We start from the raw sequence: 21,245 nt of genomic DNA on the forward strand, positions 1-21,245 counted from the left end.
GCAGACCTACCTTCTAACAATTCACACGACAAACAGTGTCTACAGAGATCACGCGCTGCATCTATTCCGAATTTTTAGAAGTCGAGTTTATATATCATCAGCAAAAAATAATAAAAAACACCATTATTTTCACTCGAATTCATATGCCTACACATGCAACAGGTTCAGGAATATTCATTTAGAGTGCAAATACGGGCCCTTAGCGCTTTCTTTGAACGTCGCGGACAGAGTTACGAGTACACTTCATAGTTATTTAGCATTCCGTTCAAAGCACAAGTATTGCACGGCACTCGTTTTCTGTGATGCTCCCAAACAAATGGCAGCAAGTTTGCGAGCACTCCGCACAAACCCATAAACAAACTTAGCTATTGTTTACAATGCAACGTTCCATCGTCTCAACACTCAAAGCACTCTGCCTGCATTATATGTACATCTTATCTAGGATACTGAACAACTAGCACTCGAAGCATAAATGATATAATTACCTACAAACGGCTGCATCGCTGACAACTGGCAGGCAGCATTCCGCACACAATGGGTCCATATATCCGTCCGATCACAGGCGTAAACACTTGTCCGGCGTTCGCCTGAAGTCAAAGTCTTCCACAGATGAAGCTGCCGAACACCAATTCGACAAAGTCTAATTTACGCACGCCATGACTGCACGTTCCTTTTGAAAAACAGCACAACTAAGCAGCGCGAACCACCACCGAGCGCTCGGTAGCTAGCCCTCGTCCCATGTGGTGTACGAAACTAGCATCGCTGTTTTTCTAAATTTTATGTCTTTGTTATCCAGTTTCTTTCTTCCATTAAATATTGCCGAATTGGCACGAAATAATTCATTTCAGTTTATTTTATACGTAATCTTTATGCTTGATTACTTTACTGCTTCGTTCAATGTTTGAGCCTATGAGATACGGAACTAATGTGACGGCAGTCGATGTAGAGAGGCTGCGTTTGTGCAACGGTTTGTGGGTGTTTGAGCCTATGAGATACGGAACTAATGTGACGGCAGTCGATGTAGAGAGGCTGCGTTTGTGCAACGGTTTGTGGGTTTGTGTCGGCAGCATGTCGGCAGTCTCAGCAGTGGTAGCTCTCGGCACTGGCACTACTCCATTTTTCGTTCTCGTACGGAAGTAACCGCTGTGCTGCACACAAGACTATTAAGCATGGCATGCTCCCAGCGAGACGACGGCAATATTAACACCCCAACGTCAATTGGGCCCGCCTCGGTTGCGCGTATTGTCACCGTGATGGACGTAAAAAGATTGACAACAGCTTTTTAATGTTAGTTGAATGTACTGATGCTAAAACAAGCGTACGCTTGTGTGCACTGTGTTGCGCATTTGCGCAACGGAATAATCCACGATAATATGATTTTAAAAAATACATATATATCAGGTGAGGTAAGGCTGTATATATTAATGTAATGGGGTTTAAACAACACGAAGAGGATGACGTCTAAACAAGAAAAGATAATTCATTCGCAAACCATGAGATGCTATTTTCTTATTCTCTCATTGTCCTAGGAATATTACTAGGCCAGTGAGGTACCCTTCTGCGAATAGGACACAAAAAGCTCTTAGATAAAACCCATTCGCTCAAGTGCAGCAATGCTGCGTATGCGTTCGAGTTCAATTATCTTTCTTCTTTCACTTTGAAGAACCGTACAACCAGGACAACTGGTCGCACTTCCAGTTAGGGCGCAACTGGGACCACTTGCTTCCAATTTAACTGGTTATGGTTTCCAACTGGGATCAGCTTCTTCCAGTTCAACTGGTCATGGTTCCCGTTTGTGGCCAGTTGAGCTGTAACTGGAACCAGCTGCTAACTGGGACCAATTGCAACTGGAATTAACTGGGACCAGTTGAGTTGTAACTGGGACCAGCTGCTAACTGGGACCAGTTGCAACAGGAATCAACTGGGACCAGTTGTTTCCCAACTGGAACCATTTGATCCCAGTTGATACCAGTTGAAACCAGTTGGATTCCCAGTTACTCATTTTCACCTGGGGCCGGTGCGCTCCCCGTAGGTTTTGCTGTCGGCGCTCTACAAAAACACCTTGCGGAAGCCCTCCAGGGCATTTCTGTGTGTACTTTCGAAATGAACTGTGTTCTTTACGGTCAAAATAATCATTTTCGACGAACTGAAAGCACAAGATAGTCTACAGTCGCTGTCTCTTTGCAGAAAACCGAGCACCCGCGTCACTGTGTCACCGCGTTGGAGACCCCTGAACCGGCTTCTTGCGTGAAAGGTAGTCACTCGCTGAGTGCAAACTGTGAAATATCTCGTTAGAGTAGACTGCCTGTATAACCAAACGGAGCATAACAGAAAGAAGCCTCAAGCCAGCGATCGCACGGGTTCAGGTCGCACAGGTCGAGCAGGCCTGGTACCGCTAGTGGGAATCCTGGAGCCGCGCTCCATGGAGGTATGGCGTAGTGGTGGCGGCGGTCTTGACCTCGCTGACGGCACTCCAAAAGCAGAAGACAGACCGTAGCGAAAAGGACTAAAACACACTTCCTTCCTTCCACCAAACGAAAGGCATCCCGTGGCAGAAAACGAACTTGATCAGACATCAGCGCTGTGGTTTGTTTAAACAATTTTAAACAATGTTTAAACACATACACATATAACACTCTAGATAAGAAGCCACAACATAATCATACATCCCATATACGCCACCGATAGTAAAGTTTGCTGTGCAAGTTGATGATTCATGACTATTAAAGCAGTACGAACACAATAGCACGGAACGAGGAAGGAACACACACGACAACGAGGGCTGCTATCAACTCTTTATTTCCTGCGTTTGCCACGTATAAGTGCCAACACAAACCATCGGCATGAAACAGAAGAGAAGGCGAGATTAATCGATATTCATTAAACAACTCAGCCTTCTGCTGATCTGAAAATGCAAGCCCTTTGCTTGATAGTGCCAGAGATGCCACATTCGCACATTTGTTTCCCACACGTGTAACGTTCACAGCCTCTATTGGCGACGAGGGGTTACAGAGTCGCCCTCTATCGAACGCGCCTCGATTGCGTGCTAGGTAGGATACCGCCGGCGCGCTCCCCATAGGTTTTGCTGTCGGCGCTCTACAAAAACACCTCGCGGAAGCCCTCTAGGACATTTCTGTAAGTACTTTCGAAAGGAACTGTGTTCTTTACTGTCAAAATAAACATTTTCGACGAACTGAAAGCGCAAGATAGTTTACAGTCGCTGTCTCTTTGCAGAAAACCGAGCACCCGCTTCACGCGGTGACCGCGTTGGAGACAACCGGCTTCTTGCGTGAAAGGTATTCACTCGCTGAGTGCAAACTATGTGAAATATTTTGATAGAGTATAACCAAACGGAGCATAACAGAAAGAAGCCTCAAGCCAGCGATCGCACGGGTTCGCGACGACTGACGGTGCCTCCGCATGTATAAGCGTGTGCATGTATGTTCGTAGTGATGGTTTCGCTTTTGCTACGAGCGCGTTTTGGCACCGCGCTGTGAACTTTAGGCCGCAAAATAAGATAATTTGTGAGTAAACAAACAACTACCGTTGCGCGGACGCTATCAGAGCAGTTCAAAAACAATTTCCTTACAACTGCGGCTTCGGTGCGCATGGCAACTTCGTGATCTGCCGTCCCGACGATTCAGTGTTTGTTTTTTTCTTTTTCAGTCTAAATTCGGGTTCGTTTCAATGTCATTTGAAAAGCTGTCTCGCACTGCATATTGATCGGTCTTCCCAGCGGGCAAATGCCGCTGCTTCTGTTTCCTTATTCAGCGCATTCGTTTCGTTTGGTGCTCACACAAAACGTGAGCAAATGCGACGCCTTTTTTTTAATGCTCCTTAATTATCGCTCCGTTTTCATTCCAGTGAACTTGCCGCTCTCTGTCATCAACAAATTCATAGACCAAAGCTTCACCACTTCGAGATTGCTGGTGGAAGAAGAACCAGTCTACGAGACCGAGCATGCAGTAGCATGCGACGCCTAGGAACAGAAAGAAAATACAGCAACGTTTGCCGGACTTGTTCTGCAAACGTCGGCTGTGAACTAGGACCCACATGAACTTGAAATAGCGGTGAATAAAATAGAAGGTATTGCAGCAACCAGCAGCCGCAAAACAGGATAGTAATTATTTGGCGTGTACCCGAGCAATTTTGGCAGCAGTGTCGTGTCTAACGCCAACAGGGTGGCATCTTTCCCACGTAAATAAATGAGGCTCCAAGAAAATACATGGGGTTGGCCGGTGGGCCGATCATCGGTGGGCCGATCACGGAGGTAATGCAAGAGAGAGAGAGAGAAGTAGATGAAAAGGAAACGCAGGGAGGTTAACCTGGCGCAAGTGACCGGTTTGCTACCCTGCACAGGGGTGGGGATATAGAGGTAATGCAAAATTTATTATGTAGCTTATGAAGCAATGCATGCCTCATCCACGGCCGCTCGATCTCCCCCCTCTGGTGTGGCCTCCCGATTCGTTTTGCGAACAAAAGAGCGCGCGTGAAAGGAGAAGTTGACTGACTGGCCACGACGGAAGGTGAGGCCGCTGCACATCGGCGAAGTAATCGCCTTTGCACCTGCTTGCACCGCTTCGCGCGAAGGTCTAACCCCACTAATAGGGGGTTGCCACCTTTTACCGAAAAAAAACGGCCCTTCGACGGGGGGGGGGGGGGTCAACAGGAGATCAAAATGTTGAACAATAGACGCTATGTCAATTCTTCGGCATGCAGTGACGTTTACTATAACATTGCTTTCATTGAGCCAAATAAACCCAATGCACAAACAAAACCAGCACACAGTGGGCAGGAGCCAGCTCTCGTACTCGGGTTGAGATCTCATCTCCACTCTTTCCGGAACGTGCATTGACGTATTTTTCGCTTTTTCAAAGGCGGAGAGTCCGTGCTCATGATGCAAGCAAAGGAAGCACGTAACTAACTACTGATACTGATTTTCGCTATGTTCCAACGATCGGTGGCAGGAGAGGGAGGGCAATGTCCCCGTAGAGCAGTTGGTGTTTCCTTCTGTCTGCTGAATGTGCCAGGATTCGAGGAGGAGCCGCCGGCGAGGGTTCCTTTCTTTTGCCAGAATCACCGCGTCGTCGGGACGGATATGGTGGTCAAACCTCTCGCAGTGCTCTGCTACTGCGCTCCGTTCTCGGTTCAATTGACGGATGTTAATCTTGTGCTGCCGCATTCTTTCGTGGAAGTTCTTGGTTTCCCCAATGTAGGAAGCGGGGCAGTCGGCTCACGCGATCCGGTACATGGGCGTCGGCAGGATTTTGTCTTGGGGGGTGCAAATCAGTGTTGCATCGCTGCTGAGGGAGGAGGAGAAGCGTTGGTGTAGCTCACTGACCTCAGTGGTGTAGCTCGGCTCGGGTGTAGCTGGTGTGGCTTGAGGGGGCAAGTGCTCCTTTTGCATGCACCCCCCTGCCGACGCCCATGATCCGGTACACGACACCCTGAGCTTTTTCCGCTGGTGCGCGATCTTTGGGCCGAGGGATGAAGCTGCCCATGGTGGTGGATGGCTTGTGGGCGACGTCGGCGGGCTATTGCTTCTCTGGCACCGGCGATGTAGGGGATCGACACGCGGTGTCATTGCGGCGACGCAGGTGTCACGTTTCCCCCGTCTTTTCTTTCCACCTGCGCGGTCAGTCCCCGACCGCGCAGGTGGAATTCCTCAGTCAACACGTGCGGTGAACACGAAGAAGAGTAAAAAAAAAAAACTCGGGATACGATGAGCAAAAAACCGGCCAATGACGGCCGGTCTTAGGTGCGGACCGGCGACCGGCCCCTTGTCTAAAAAACCGGCCCGACCGGTCCAAAACCGGGCAGGTGGCAACCCTACCCACTAATCCTCCCTATTTTGTGACAGTCGTATCCTGCCGTCGTGTGGTAGCATGGGATGCCACTTTGTTTTTCTGGACGGCTGTTTGGTTTAAAAGTCTGAGCTCTCTATCAAAAAGCTACTGAGTCCATTGTTGGCCAACTGGGCTGGACATCTTAGCGGCTCGCTAGAAAACATGCTCAAACTTTCTCGGAAACCACTTTCCCGCAAAGTCCTCCCCTTGTGACATCCTGCAACAACTGAGTAATAAATCATGCGTATCTGAGACTATTTACGAATATTTCTCCGAATCATGTTATAGTATGGTTTATGTCACGGAAATAAATACGTCACGACGCGCAAAAAAATTCGCTCGTGCCTTTATAAATAAAATACACATTAAACCTCGGTTGACACTGAAGTCCCTACGTCTTAATCATCCACAATAACATTATTAATACAATGCTGGGGCCTTCAAAAAATGCTTCAGCTCTTCTCCTTAGCTCGTTTTATGCCACGCCATTTCGGATCACTTCTTCAAGGGATAGATCTGTGCGCCCAATATAATTTTGCATTGCTCGTCATTTGTCACGTGTTGTTGTTCTTTGTGATTTTTTTAGGTAAATATCTTCGTATTCTGTACAATTAACGCAGTTGGAAGTTAGCGCTCATCTGCGTGTGCATCCTTGTCCTTTAGTTCTCATTCCGTGCTATAGCATTCATCATGACATACCAACTAGCCCAAGCCGCCTCCCTTCTAAACCAATATCTTCATTTCAGTTGTCTTCTATTTCAAATGTACTGTCTTGGAGCGGAAGAAGGACATGATACTGTAGCGCAAAACCCGAAAAAAAAAAAACACTAAGAGAGAGAAAGTAGGAAAGTCGGCCTCTTACTCATTATATTCGAGTTTTGCCCAGCAGCTTCATGTCCTAGAGTAAGTACCAACTTGTCCAAGAAAAACCAATTGTGGAACGGACGCACTATAGCAAAGAACACAAATGAAATAGGTTGGATGCTTCCATGTTGATTGTTTTGGTCACGATTGTTGACGCAGCGCTGGTTTAATGGATCTGGCTTAGTTTGATTCAAACAGATGCAGGATTTGGCCTATTCTTTATTCTAAACAGCATTTTTGAGTTCTCGTTACGATCAGGAATTGCCCCATTTCGATTACAATTGTTTTAAAAGTGGAAGATGCTTAGGCTCGCTTTACGCTCCTGTGAAATTTAGCCCAGTTTTGGTTTCTGGAGCTCGCTCCTTTAGAAAAAAAAAACGCCGTACATATACACACAAAAGAGTAAACGAAGAATAAAAGCAGCGCTAGACCCGGAACGAGAAGAGGACACATACGCGGCGCTGATATAAATTATTACACAAAATATTATGCCTTAAAGTCTATGTCGATATACAAAAAGGAAGACAAAGACAAGCGTTACTTATAACTGTTTATTAGCAGGACAGGCCGGGTTCCTCATATATATCCATTCGTGGCGCATGCGCATACAGGAATAAAGTAACACGTGTACGTTGGAGACGGTTGCGTATACATTCAAATTAGGAGTCCAGCAAAGTGAGCCGTCTATCGCTTTGCTGGACCCCTAGTTTGAATATATGCGTCAACGCCTCTGATGTATGCGTGTTACTTTATTCTTGTATGCGCATGCGGGACGAAAGAATATGTATCAGGAACCCTTCCCTGCTACTAAACAGTTGGTGGGAGTAACGCTTGTCTTCATCTTCTTTCCTGTGTTCGTCCTTTTATTCATTGCGCTAATATGTCTCAGCCAGTTATCTGCCTCTATTCCACCTAAACTGAGTGCAGCTTGTTAATGAGAGCGTCTTCAAGTGAAGCATGAGAAAACACTGAGCAGAACCACATGAAATTGCCCGCGCGGATAGCTCACTGTAGCTGAAGGGAGCTTTGGGAGAAACCCCCGCGTCGCCGATAGCGAGCGCCATAGCCGACACAGCGGGTTGAAAGGGAACTACCGCTTTCACAGGCGGAGAGGAGGACTCGGCGGGCCGCACCAAAGGAGGGAGATCGAGCGGCCGTGCCTCATCAAATGAGAAGGTTGCCCGTCGGCGTCCCGCGTCGGCGGCGTCAACACGAGTGATGCAAAAAATAATCGTCACGTGATGGTGTCACCATATGACGTCATCATGACGTCACAGATCGCCAATATATGTAGCGTCATTATGACTTCACATAATGTGACGTCACATGACGACGTATTCACACGTCATGGTCGCTTTGCATTGCCTCCGTGATCGGTCAGGGAGGCCATGCAAAACCGCGGTAGGTGCAGAACGTTTTTGGAGGGGGGCGCGGGAGAATCAGTACATCGACTGACAAGAAGAAGATGGCTTTCGCCTTCTAGTCATCTTTAACGAATGCATAAGGGACCCTGTGCGTTTTTAAATTTACCGTATCTAAACAATGACTTGCGCATCTGCAGCCGATTTTGCGGACGCTGAGCACGGGGCCGGCGATCAAGAGGTCGCATTGGAGAGTTCTGAGATGGCATCGCACGTGGTAAAAGCTAGCGCTTTTACCATCCTGTGGCAGATAAGCATCATTTGCCGGCGGGAAGCGCGCGCGAGCCATCGTCTCAGTGCGCGCTGTCAGCTACTCACCGAACATCGCAGGCCCGACGCAGTAACAAAAGCCTTCGTCGCGGAAGTGCTTGTTGCACACAAGACTCGTAGCGGATGGCTACTTGCCGTTTCTTAGCTTTACAACCCATGCTTCACGGTGTTTCTTGTCCCGCGGTTACCGGTGCAGGCTGACACTGGGCTCCGTTGCGTAAACGCGGCACTGCGGCACCGAGCGGTAGAGCCCCATGTTCGTCGCCTTCAGAGGCAGCCACTCTATTACAATGGTTTCAATTGAGTAGAAAATTAGAGAAAACTTCCGAATTTGAACAGACTGCAGCGCATGTGGGACTTGAAACTCGTTTTCAAAGCACGCGGCAGTGCGCCACAAGCAGCCGACGCGGCCGCCGAGACCACGTGATCCTGCCAAGCACGTCACGCCGACGGTGGCGGCGGCGTTTCCAGTGGTGGGCCTCGAGGCCAATTTTTTAAGAGCTTGGCTTAGGTCCCCGTCCATTTACAACATACTGTTGGCCGTCCTGTCTGGCAGCTATTTAACCAGGGGGCTGTTTATGCCCGCTTCTTTTTCATTTGAGGCTTTTAAAGTTCGACTCATGGGCCAGTGACAAGTCAAACATTCAGTGGAAAATGCCCCTCAAACGTATTTGTACGTCAACAGAATGCGTTGGCGGGCTAGTTGGTGAGAATCCATATTGCTTTTTTAGCGCAAAAAACGACACCACAAGAAAGACGCCATTCCCTCGCGCTGTGTTCCGTCTTCTTTCTTGTGGTGTCGTTTTTTGCGCTAAAAAAGCAGTATTTGTACGTGCAGAATATGTTGTGTTGATGAACCACTGAAGCGACGACTTAAGCTACGACAAGTTAAAGGATTCACCGACGATTACGATACTGCATTTTGCGAATTCTGAGCGCAGCTTCGTGTTCGGGCAACGCCAACTGTGTATGAACTTTTGAATATCCGCAGTTGTAGCATTGTAACCTTCGTTACATATTGCCACAGAAGCTGCCAGCGCTCGAGTGCTAGGCACACCACTCTGTGCATTGCAGGCGTCGCGAGCCAAGCGAAACGTCGACAGCCCCGTTACGACAACCAAAGCCAGCCGCAGTGCACGTGCCAGCCCTGCTTGTGCACGAGCTCCTACCGAGGGGCGAGCGCACGTGACGGAGGAAGAAAGCGAGGTTAGAGGCCAGTAGCTGGCGATATCGACAGACTCCGCGTTCGCTCTGTTGGGGATGTAGGAAACTGCGGACTCCGCGAAGGTTATTTAACGGTCTTTACTCGAAACAAAGGGCCCCAGGCCAGTTTGAGAATGCAAGCGATTTCTCCGAGCAGCTTGTCTCCTTGGCTGCCGGAGGTCGACTCTCGTCGCCTCGTCGACGCTCTCACCCTCCAAGACGACGACGATCACGTGACCAGGCCTCCGCTTCCAGACGTCAGCCCCTGGGATCAAAGGCCCGAACACAGCGGCACTCGGTTGAAAGGAAGAGGCGCGATGAAAGGCGAACGCTTCTCCGTAACCATTCGGAGGAAGAGCCGTGGTCTGTTCACCGTCAGTTTAACGACCGATGCGGCGGTCTCAGTCTCGCGGGGTGCGAGGAAATGGCGTGAAGGCATCCCGGGCTGAAACGCCGATAAATCTTGGACGGAACCCGCGAAGCTGCTGTCACGCAACCTGCCATTGCGGCGCGAGTGCGCCCGTCCCGACAGAGTTCCTGGAAGCGGAACGCAACAGCTCTCTTTCGTCCTCATTCGCGCTATCGGTTACGCCGCCGACACCAACGGCGGCGCCGCTCAACGCAGGAACGGACGCCTAAGAGCTGCGCTCTAAATGTCTTGAACCCCGTAGCGACTGGTTTTGAGAACACAAAAATGCTACTGAGAATACTAAGCAATCCCGACACAGTCAGTCACTGAATGCTTTCGCACAAACTTACTCGCCACTAAAAAACGGGTACTTTCTTGGTTGTCTACAAATGGGTACCCATCGACATGCCTGCCTATAAAAGTGCCCAGAAAAGATGGCACGCATTTTTGATTCATCAGTAAGGGCTTTTACTACGAGTTCAGCCACCAACGAGCAACTCAATTACTCGTCCAGGAAACAACCTTTAGCGGAAAGATTCATAACCGCAGCTTCGCACAAGGTGTAGTGGTAGCAAATGGTACTTGCTACCATCTGAGAATTACTTATGGCCATCTTGAATTGAATTCACTGGCATAATTAAAGCTTCCAGTGCTAGCATTAGCCTACTCTCTCCTCCCTGGTGCATGTTTAACAAAGTAAATCCTGTTAATAAAAAGAATTCGGCAGATCCCACGCATTGTGGGAATCGATTTTATGCGATGCACTCAACGAGTAGCAGCCTCTGTGGCCTTTTTTCGCTTTTAGCAAAAAGTTACGAGATGGTTCGATGGATTTGTGTAACCTAAAAAAAGAAATCTGGAGTCTCCCACTTACAAATCTTCATAATGACATCGCGGCCATGGCACCTAACAGACTAAAGTTATATTAAGTTCTCTCTATTAGGTCTCTCGGCTCGGAGGACGACGATAGAAAAGCGGATCAAAGCCTGGGAAATTTCGTCTTGATGAAGATTGGTCTCAGATCGAAACGTCGACGTATACCTTTTTTCTACACACACACACACACACACACACACACACACACACACACACACACACACACACACATATATATATATATATATATATATATATATATATATATATATATATATATATATATATATATATATAAGGAACAAAAGAGAGTACGACGCACGTTGGTTATTGCGGTATGTTTACTGACGTTTCGGCTGATGGACCAGCCTTTGTCAAAGTAACAAGTACATGTCAACGAGTCTCCTTATAAATACGATATAGATATCGTATTTATAAGGAGACTCGTCGACATGTGCTTGTTACTTTGACGAGTCTCCTTATAAATACGATATAGATATCGTATTTATAAGGAGACTCGTTGACATGTACTTGTTACTTTGACAAAGGCTGGTCCACCAGCCGAAACGTCAGTAAACATACAGCAAAAACCAACGTGCGTCGTACTCTCTCTTGTTCCTTATTCTGCCGGGGCCAACGTGACTTCCTTAAGCTGCAACTATATATATATATATATATATATATATATATATATATATATATATATATATATATATATATATATATATATATATATATGTGTGTGTGTGTGTGTGTGTGTGTGTGTGTGTGTGTGTGTGTGTGTGTGTGTCCTTGAAGGCGAGAGGGACGCGGCAAGAAGCAAGTTCGAACTTCGTCAGTTTAACTCATCCCCTGACGAAGGGCGGTCCCCTCCCGAAACTGTTGGGAAATAAATATTTTTGTCACTGTAACACTGGGAAATAAATATTTTTGTCACAACGCCTCCGTTGTGTTATACCCATTACTCGAGAAGAACTGGCCCATTGAACCATTAATCTACATTTATATATATTGAGAGATTGAGAGAGAAATGTGGAAGAGCAAGTCGGGCCCCGGGCCCCTCCAGTAAAATGAAAACTCTCCGCCTATGCGCTGAACTGTTATGAGAAATACGCACGCGATGGATGCTTCTGTTGAACTCCACTCGTGCTACGGACAAAGTTCTTGTCACGAACAAAGCAGCGGACTACTTGAAGCTTAGTTTTCTGGGGTCAGCCGATGCGTTAAAGCTTCTTTGTGCATTGGCTGCAGTGGCGAAGTGACATCGCAATTTATGCCTCGCTAGAAAAGGGTCAAATGTCTTGGATTTTTACTCGCCCTTTAATTCGCCTAACGTACTCTGTCAGTTTTTTCGCTTGCCTGTGTCTGCTTAGAATAAACGTGTTTGATCAACGTCGGCAATTGCTGGCGTTTTACGTGCCAAACAGGGTATGATTGCGAGGCACGCCGTAGTGTAGGAATCAGGATTAGTTTTGACCGCTTGCGGTTCTTTAATGTGCACATAAATCGCAGTACGCGGGTGTTCCTTGTATTTCAACCCCATCTAAATGCGACGACCGTGGCCGGGAATCTATCCCGCGCCCTCGAGCATAACAGCCCGACACCATACATGCTATGCTAACACGGTGGTTTGCTTGATCAACGTCCGCGTGCATACATACAGCGGGCTGGGCATACATACCACGGCAGAAAAACGTTCACGCCTTGCCTCTTACTTTTCAGATGCGAAGCAGCTTTTGCGCTGGGCTTTGTCCGTAGTTCCATTGGCGACCGTCCGCTTCCTAAAACTTACCATAGCCTTCTGTAACATATTGAGCGCGCGCTCACGCCAAGGAGAAGTCTTCTTCGTCTTGTTCTTCGACCGCCTTGATCATGATGTGTGCAGAGTACTTTAGGGGCCCGGGCTTCCGTATACTGTCCTAGCTTGGCGTAACGCAGACAAAACCATGTGTGCTGGCACGCACTAGCGCGTTCGGGCCTGTGTAAGGGGCCTGGGTAAGACGCTGTGGCCTCTCCCCCTTACACTCTCTCAGCAATCATGTGATGGCGTCGGCGAACGAGATTGTGCAGACGCGCTATGAACCCGCGTGGCGTGCTCCAACAAGAGTTCGGGACGAGTAACAGCAACAGCAACTACAGTTAATTCATGGTGTGCTCAACATGCAAGGACGCGTTAACATCGGGCAAGGTGCCCGTGATGAACGGAACTTTAAATGGACCCATGCGCTCCTTCGCATCCCCACATGGTTCCCTTTAGTGGGAGATGGTGAAATTTTTAACACGAAAGTGTTTTATGCCGGGGTCCACCAAGTACATCCGTCACGGATATGACGTTGATAAAATGAACGCGAACGGGTGAGAAAGAAAAAACCAAGGAAAAGATACCCCGTGAGAATCGAACCCACGACGTTGCGGCCGCGACGGCAGGCGCCCGACGCCCTACTCACTAAGCTAATTCGGGAGATGCTAGACACGGCGCGAACGCGCCTTATATCTTTCACACATTCTCTTTCGCGGCGGGCGGGCGGAGCTAGTGTGCCTCGATGTGTGCGCACAAAACGCGCAACCAAACGCGCATCAAGGCACCCTAGGCGGAGCGGGGCGGTGCCGCCGTCTGTGAGATGTGAAAGGAAGTAATGCTTCACAATCGACACTTACTAGCGCTTACTCCGAGATTGCACGCGATATCGGAGGTCATGGTTAAAGCGTCTCGATACCAGAGAGGCAGACTGGCCGCGCTGGCGTCGCCGTGGCACCCTTGACGCAGATATGTTCTTTGCCTTTGGCTTCGTGTTAGCGTGCGTCGGCTCATCGGAGTAGTGCAGCTTCCACGTGCACCAACGGGATCTCTCCGCCACCGACTGCTTCAATTGCGAGAGCACCGACTAACAAAACTGCTGCAATATGCGTTGCAGAAAGGACGCGATTTCGACGGGCGAATGTCGTGCCTTGGTGGAGCGAGAGCAGCACCTGCGAGACAGAGGCCAGCGGAACGCACGCGTTTGCGGCTCAGGCTCCAAACCTCTACCTCCCGTGTTGCTGAAGCGCAGTGTGTGTTATGTATGCATGAGCACAGGCGTCGGCTACCCATTACTAGAAAGCGCACACCGTGTCGTTTCTCTCTTTGAAGAAGTGCATACCGGGTACCAGTGTTGATTATGAGCTTGTTGATATCATCCTTACGCGGTATTCACGATTCGCTGTGTCAAATATATGTTCACACCGTCAGCTACCACAACGGTTTAATCATGGTCATGGGCGTTAGTCGTCGCGATAGAGACATGCTGTCAACATGGGTGCATCCACGTCAAACGGTGCTATAGATGCCAAACACGAATAGACATTGTACAAGCTCACATATATCACTACACAATAAGCACTACAATAAACGTGAAGACACGTTTCACTTTCGTGTTATACCGATTCCTATGACGGAGGGATCAGCCATGTTTTTTTTTTGTTTACTGCAGTAGTGGGCAGCTGGTATCGACGCAGCACGCACTTATCAATGGAGGCTTGTGAGCCTGCACTAACTTGACACAGATCCCTGGACGCAACCAGAAAATGGTGACGACGGAGTCGCCACCACGGCATAGCACTTTCTCTTCGACGCCGTATGCACAGACGTAGTCTGCTTTGCAGGACTTCTCTCCGTTTTCCAGTGCTTTCCTGAGAAAGTAGCCTTCAGACAAAGTTATTTTGTTCTAAACCATAGAGCAGTATTACTGGCGCAATGGCTGCTCGAGCTGTTCGCGCCAAAATGAAGCATGGGAACGGCGCACGCGCGTGCGCTCACCGCGGTACAGTGCGGGCGGTCGTCTTACTGAGCGCGAGCGGAATGACCTCCGAGATTAGCAGGCGGCGCGGAGGGCCATGCGAGCGGCTGAGTTATGTCGCGACTCCCCGCCAGGCGCTCTTTTTCGGCGCGCCACCTATCCAGCACTGGTCTCCCTTGGGGACCGTTTTCACAAATTTGTTAATAATGTCCCCGTAGAAGGACCGAAACCTATTTGCCTTTGCGTTTTTAGTGATTTGTCAACGCTTGATTTTTCCACCATGAACTTTCCTGACCCGACAGGTTTCTATCGAACTCTGAACACCATTTCAATACATTGACTAAGCGTGACTAGTTAAGTAGGGGCAAAAACAAACAACATTGTAGTTTTCTTTTTGTACTATGCTTCCTTGCAGCTGTGCATTTGACATTAGTATCACATGCGCTAGGATATGCATTGGTTAAGCTCGACTAGTTAAGTAGAAATAAAAACAGCGCAACATCGCGCAGTTTGCACAATTTGTATCCTCGCAGCTGTGCATTTGTCACGAGTATCACATACGTTAGGATGTACATTGGTTGCATCCTATTTCATGAGCTGTTTCATGTAAAATGAATAAAAAATGCATTCCACTTTTGGAATGTTCGCACTAAGAAAAGCTTCATCCCGCTCAACGACAACAATGATACTCTGTTTCCTAATGCAAACAAAAAAAATTACACCATCTCCCGCTAAAGGGGACCATGAGGCGATGAGAAGCCGGAGCACTTGCACGATCGCGTTCCGTTGTCGTTCGTTGGGCATGCTACCGACCTCGGGCATGCTGCCAACCTCGCGTCGTGGAACGCGAAGAGGAACACTACGTGCGTCGTGTCTTCCCTCTAGCCTGCCTGTTAATTCTCACAGGGCGAGCGGGGACAACGCCTCCTCAAGCGGGGAACGCGGTCGATAGGCGCGCGAGAGGGAGGCAGCGTAGGAGAGGAGAGAGAGGGGGAGAGGACGCGCATGCGCAAGAGAGAATTTTGGCATGTCGAGCCCGCATTTCAGAGGAGTCAACCGAAGCAAGCGCTGGACTGAACGCACGCAGCGCTCTACCACTTGAAGGAGAGTAGAGGGGGAGAGTAGCGCATGCACCGCGAGAGCAGAAGCGAGAACGCAGGAGAAGCGCAAGCAGGTGGTGGTAGAGAAGTGGAGAGAGTAACGCGCAGCTGTTTGAGAGAGGGAAGGAGGAGAGTTGCGCATGCGTTGTGTGAGTGCGGACCACCATGCCGCGGGACATACCCCCGAGCACGGAGTAAGAAACATTTAGGAGGCGCAACTCCGCTGCTTGAGGCGACCAGGGCCCGTATTCTCAAATGATCGCAAAAGGCGACAGTATCGCGTTTGTTGACGTAGAATCTGATGCGTTCAATAACTGAAGAAACACTTGCCTGTGACGTCATTGTTGCACTGGCCGTTGGTGTTACGAATGTCTAACAACACAGGAGTGAGTGTACCGTACGAGCGCAGAGCGAGCCGAGTGCGGCGTTTTCGAGCGTATGCTAGCTTCTACACACTGGCCAGGCTTGGCTGTGGCTACTTCAAATATAGGACGTGTTGAAAGTGCTTTCAACGTTTTTTTTGAGCGATTGTTTAATGCACAGTATAATATTTAAAGAATGCAACTTTGCGTGAAATGTATTTTCGTTGAGAGTTTAGCACGGCGTACTCGGAGAGTTCAGCTGTAGTGTGCCGCTGCAGCGATATCGTCTTAACGTCTCAAGAGGTTGCCAGCTCGCGATAAGCCACGCGAGCAACGCACGGTTCATGTTTTTGGGACGTTCAAACCACGAAAAAACAGGTGCTGGCAAAGAACGAGTACTGATAACACCCCAAGGTAATCCTCGCTGAAAGACCGAGCGCAAAAAATGCTGCGTACATCCACCGAGGATTGAATACTATACTCGGCGAGAACTTCTCTTGGCACCTCTGTGGAAGCTACAGAGCCAAAGTGCCTGCATGCGCGCGCGCCAGGAAATAGTACCTGTATTTATTTTCTAATTCTAAAAGTTACCTAGCTCGAATAAATGAAGATTTCTTCATTATAAAAAGAGAACGAGTATGGGAAGCCATTCGTGAAAAAATGTTATTGTAAACTTCAATTTCGTTTCTTTCTTTTTTTATTTCTTGGACAGCACCACGTTTTCCTCACGCCTGCTCTCTCAGTAAACATGGCGTCTGCGATGCCGCCTGAACCGTGTGCGGCCGCAAACTCGCCGTTTCGTTCTCCGAAGAAGCTGTACTCTAAATGTGACAGAAAGTGGCTATCAAAACAGACCACGCAAGTTATCTGCATTGTCATCGCTGGAGTGAGGCGCCGTCAGCCTGACTTGTCTACAAATGCAGTGTGCCGGACCATCGCCGAGCTCACCGGAGTGAGCGAGCGAACAGTTCTGCGGGCCCCACTTGCCTCCCCAAAGCGCAAGAAATTGAATTTCTCGGGCCAAGCTGAGAAGCGCATCACCGGCAAGACGCGGCTGCTGCGCTATTATACGTTTACGTTGGCAGCATTGCGGCGCAAAGTGCACAGCTACTTCATGCGCAATGAAATACCTACGGCCGAGAAACTACGCAACGAAGTGATCAGCGACCCTGATATGGACATGCCGGCCATCAGCACTCGTACGATCCGGTTTCGCCTTCCGAAAAAGAACAAATAATTCCGCGTTGCTCGAGAGAGACGACATCGTTGCTTGGCGTCGAAAGTACCTCCGAACCATCCGAGAAAGGCAGAGGCAGCGGCGGTAAGTTCTTACGTTCTTTTTATTTCTGCAAACTTTCTGTTCACTACGCGTGATTGTTGGTAAAAAAGTTGACGCGAATGGTCAGCATGCGTGTTGACCTACTGCTTAGAGAAAACGATACGTGTGCTTTGCATTTGTGATCGCCAAACGTGCGCTATTGACGTGAGTGATCGAAAGCCTTACATAATCCTGGCTTAAGTCGCAGCGAAATTCTCGTTAAGATATGGAGGCTGTTCATGCTTGCGCTTGCACGGTAAACAATAGTATTCGCCGAGGATTCCGTTGCATGTAGTGTAGGTTTGACTCAGCGTTGTGTAGCCCCGCCACGGTGGTCTAGTGGTTATGGCGCTCGACTGCTGACTCGAAGGTCGCGGGATCAAATCCCGGCCGCGGCGGCTGCATTTTCGGTGGAGGCGAAAATGTTTGAGGCCCGTGTACTTAGATTTAGGTGCACGTTAAAGAACCCCAGGTGGTCGAAATTTCCGGAGCTCTCCACTACGGCGTCTTTCATAATCATATCGTGGTTTTGGGACGTTAAACCCCAGATATCATTATTATTATCAGCGTTGTGTATTTCAGCATTTCCCGTGGCATCGTTTGAGAAGACTTACTGCCGTTTTTCCGCGTAGGAACAAGGAATCTCAATGGCTTGGAGAAAGGAATAGCTAGTTATGGCCCTCTGAATTGTAGATTTTATTGAGCGAATACGCTGCGCACGTAATTGAGGATTGGGTACGTGGTTGCATCAGCTTTGATATACAGCCTGCAGGGGCGTAGGCAGAATTTTTTTACACCACTTTCATCTCAGCTTGGGGCCGGGTCGGACTATGTGGTCGAGTGTCATATTGTGCTCTGTATTCCGTGGAAGAAAGAAAATTTCGGGGGGGGGGGGGGGGCACAGGCCCGGAGTGCCGCCCTCTGGCTACGCTTCTGGCAGCCTTAAACAAGTTTTCTTTCACAGAGAGTTTTCCCAGCTTATGTATGTTATATGTATTCACATAGGTTTTGTCAGTGCAGTTTTTGCCCTTAAACAGAGGCATAACCTCGGATGAAGGCTGTCTGCTTTGTTAATGGGCTCTTGCCAGTGTAAAAGTGCGCTGTTAACGATAAGACTGCTTTCTTTCACAGGACCATCTTCTACCTTGATGAGACCTGGGTAAACGCCGGCCATACAAAGGGGAGAGAGAGTTTGGACAGGCACAAGCGTGTTGACTCGGAAAGACGCATTTCGTGAAGGGCTCTCAACTGGCTTCCGTGCACCCAGCGGTAAGGTAGGACGCCTAATCGTTTTACATGCTGGAAGTGCAGACGGCTTTGTTGATGGAGCCGCCCTAGTTTTCCGTGCCAAGAAGGGCGCTGGTGATTACCACACAGAAATGGATGCTTGGCGTTTCCCGAAATGGTTTGTTGAACAGCTGCTACCGAACATGAAGCCACGCAGTGTGATCGTGATGGATAATGCGTCGTATCACAGCGCTCAGGTTGAGAAGCTACCAAACTCATCATCCAGAAAAGCGGAAATCCAGTCCTGGTTGATATCGAAAAATATTCCGTTTTCGGATGACCAACTGAAAAGTGAACTGCTGCAGCTCGTTAAGCAGAATAAGCATCTTCTCCTTGCTTACCAGGTTGACAAACTTGCTAGTGCTGCCGGGCATGAGGTTGTGCGCTTGCCTCCTTACCACTGCGAGCTAAATCCTATAGAGCTTGTATGGAGCCAAGTCAAAGGCTATGTTGCTTCAAGGAACACAGACTTCAACATTGAATCTGTCGAGAAGCTGCTGCAGGAAGGAATCGCATGTGTGGCCCAACAGAACTGGCTCCATGACTGCACTCACGTGATGAGGCTTGAGGATGAGGCATGGGAGCGTGATGACATTATAGACAGCCAAACAGAAAGTTTCATCAATTCTTTGTGCACAGACTCAAATTCTTCAGCTGCAAATGATTGCACATGTACCTAACCAGAAGCTGTGATATTGTTTTTGAGGACTATCGGTCACTGCTGTTTCTTTACACTTTGATCGTTTATTCACTTCATTCTGATTTTATCTGCTGATCTCCTTTGTTGCACTTCGTGCATGTTCTGATTACGTTATCTTGATGTGATAATGACTGCTGGGATTTTGTGTGCCAAAACCACGTTGTGATTATGAGGCATGCTGTGCTTGAAGTTCTAGAGATTTTGACCTCTGGGGGTTGTTTAATGTGCACCCAAATATAAGTACACGGGCATCTGGCATTTCCCGTTCATTGAATGCGACACGCTCAAACATGAGTCTTTTGTGTCAGCAGCCAGGCACTATAAGCACTGTACCGTCACTGTGGCTGGGATGTGATTATCTTGGTCGTGTTATATGTTAACATTATATGCTGCATCAGCGAGAACAACATTGCTTAGTTGAGACTTAAAATGTTCAAAATAAGGTTCCCTTTTCTTTCTGATCTCATGTCAATAGCACTTGCTGCCTTGTTTCATTTCTGTCGCAATGGGACCTGAAATCGTAATACCACTATTCATTTTTGTGTTTTATTTACTCATTTACTGAGGTATTCTACCCTGGCTTGTCTTGTTATCAATGTGTTCCTACTCTTGCCTGTTTAGATTAGTTTATTAGAAATGGTTACTCTGCCGAGCAATACCAGCGACCATTGTGATAATTCTGATGCATCAGTGGAGCATCTCGTTATAGAATGCCCGAAATATGAAGAACAGCATGTTCGACTTAGTGACCGACTAAAAAGACTTGACAAACGACCGCACCTTGACAAACGCCTGCCTCACCTGGCTGTAACACCGCTTTCCCCGCTCACGCGCTCGCCCCTAAAAAAATCGCGGCCGTGCTACCGTTGCGGAACGATGCGCTTTGCGTTTCCCTCTAGTGCGGCCGTGGTGTTCAATCACATTTTAACATGCCGCGGGATGGCGACCAATCTGAAGTGTTTAGCGCAGAATCATGAAGACGGGACAAGTAGGGAGAACACGTACACAGGCGCTAACTTTCAACAAATGATTTATTTGAATCCGGATCGCACATATTTATACACTTGAGAAAAAATCATGCATGCGCAGGTACAGTACCGTCGAAACACCAGCTCTTTGTTAGTTAGCGATAGTGACGGGGCGCTAACATAATCTTCGCCAAGCCTATGAATAGTTGCAGATTCGATGATTAAACGAGTAGTTTCGTCATGGTGCCTACGGACAATGAAACATTTATCAAAAAGCGGAATGCAAGCACACGCGCTGCAGTGTGTGGCTAACCAGCCATCGCTGCCTTTCCTGACATTGTTGCAGTGCTCCCTGATCCTGTCATTAAGACAACGCCCCGTTTGTCCTACATAATGCTTACCACACGATAAGGGGATCTGGTAAACAACACCTTCCTTGCAGGGCACGTAACGTGCCCTGTGGCTCTTACTGCAACCAAGCCTTCCTTGAGCAAATGGGTTGCTGCTTTTGCAAAGTTTAGCCAACTTATTTGAGGCCGTCAACACGACACCAACGTTTGCACGAGCAACCACCATTTTTATGTTGTGGGATATCCAGTGTAAATACGGTATAGCGGCAAACTTTTTTTGGCCATCAAAATTAGCTGTTATTCCGGCCTGACGATTTTAAGGTGGTTTTTTGAGCAAGCATTCTGCAACCGAAATAACAAGGTGATCGGGATAACTTGCTTGCGTCAGGCGTGTTCTCTGGCAGTGAAGGCTCGTCTCCAAGAGATGAGAACAGGATTTCTTTAGGGCGTTATCGAGACAGTGCCGGATAATGGACCTTTTTACCAGTTTTGAGT

Source organism: Rhipicephalus sanguineus, chromosome 5, assembly GCF_013339695.2.
Source record: "Rhipicephalus sanguineus isolate Rsan-2018 chromosome 5, BIME_Rsan_1.4, whole genome shotgun sequence".
Taxonomy (NCBI): Eukaryota; Metazoa; Arthropoda; class Arachnida; order Ixodida; family Ixodidae; genus Rhipicephalus; species Rhipicephalus sanguineus.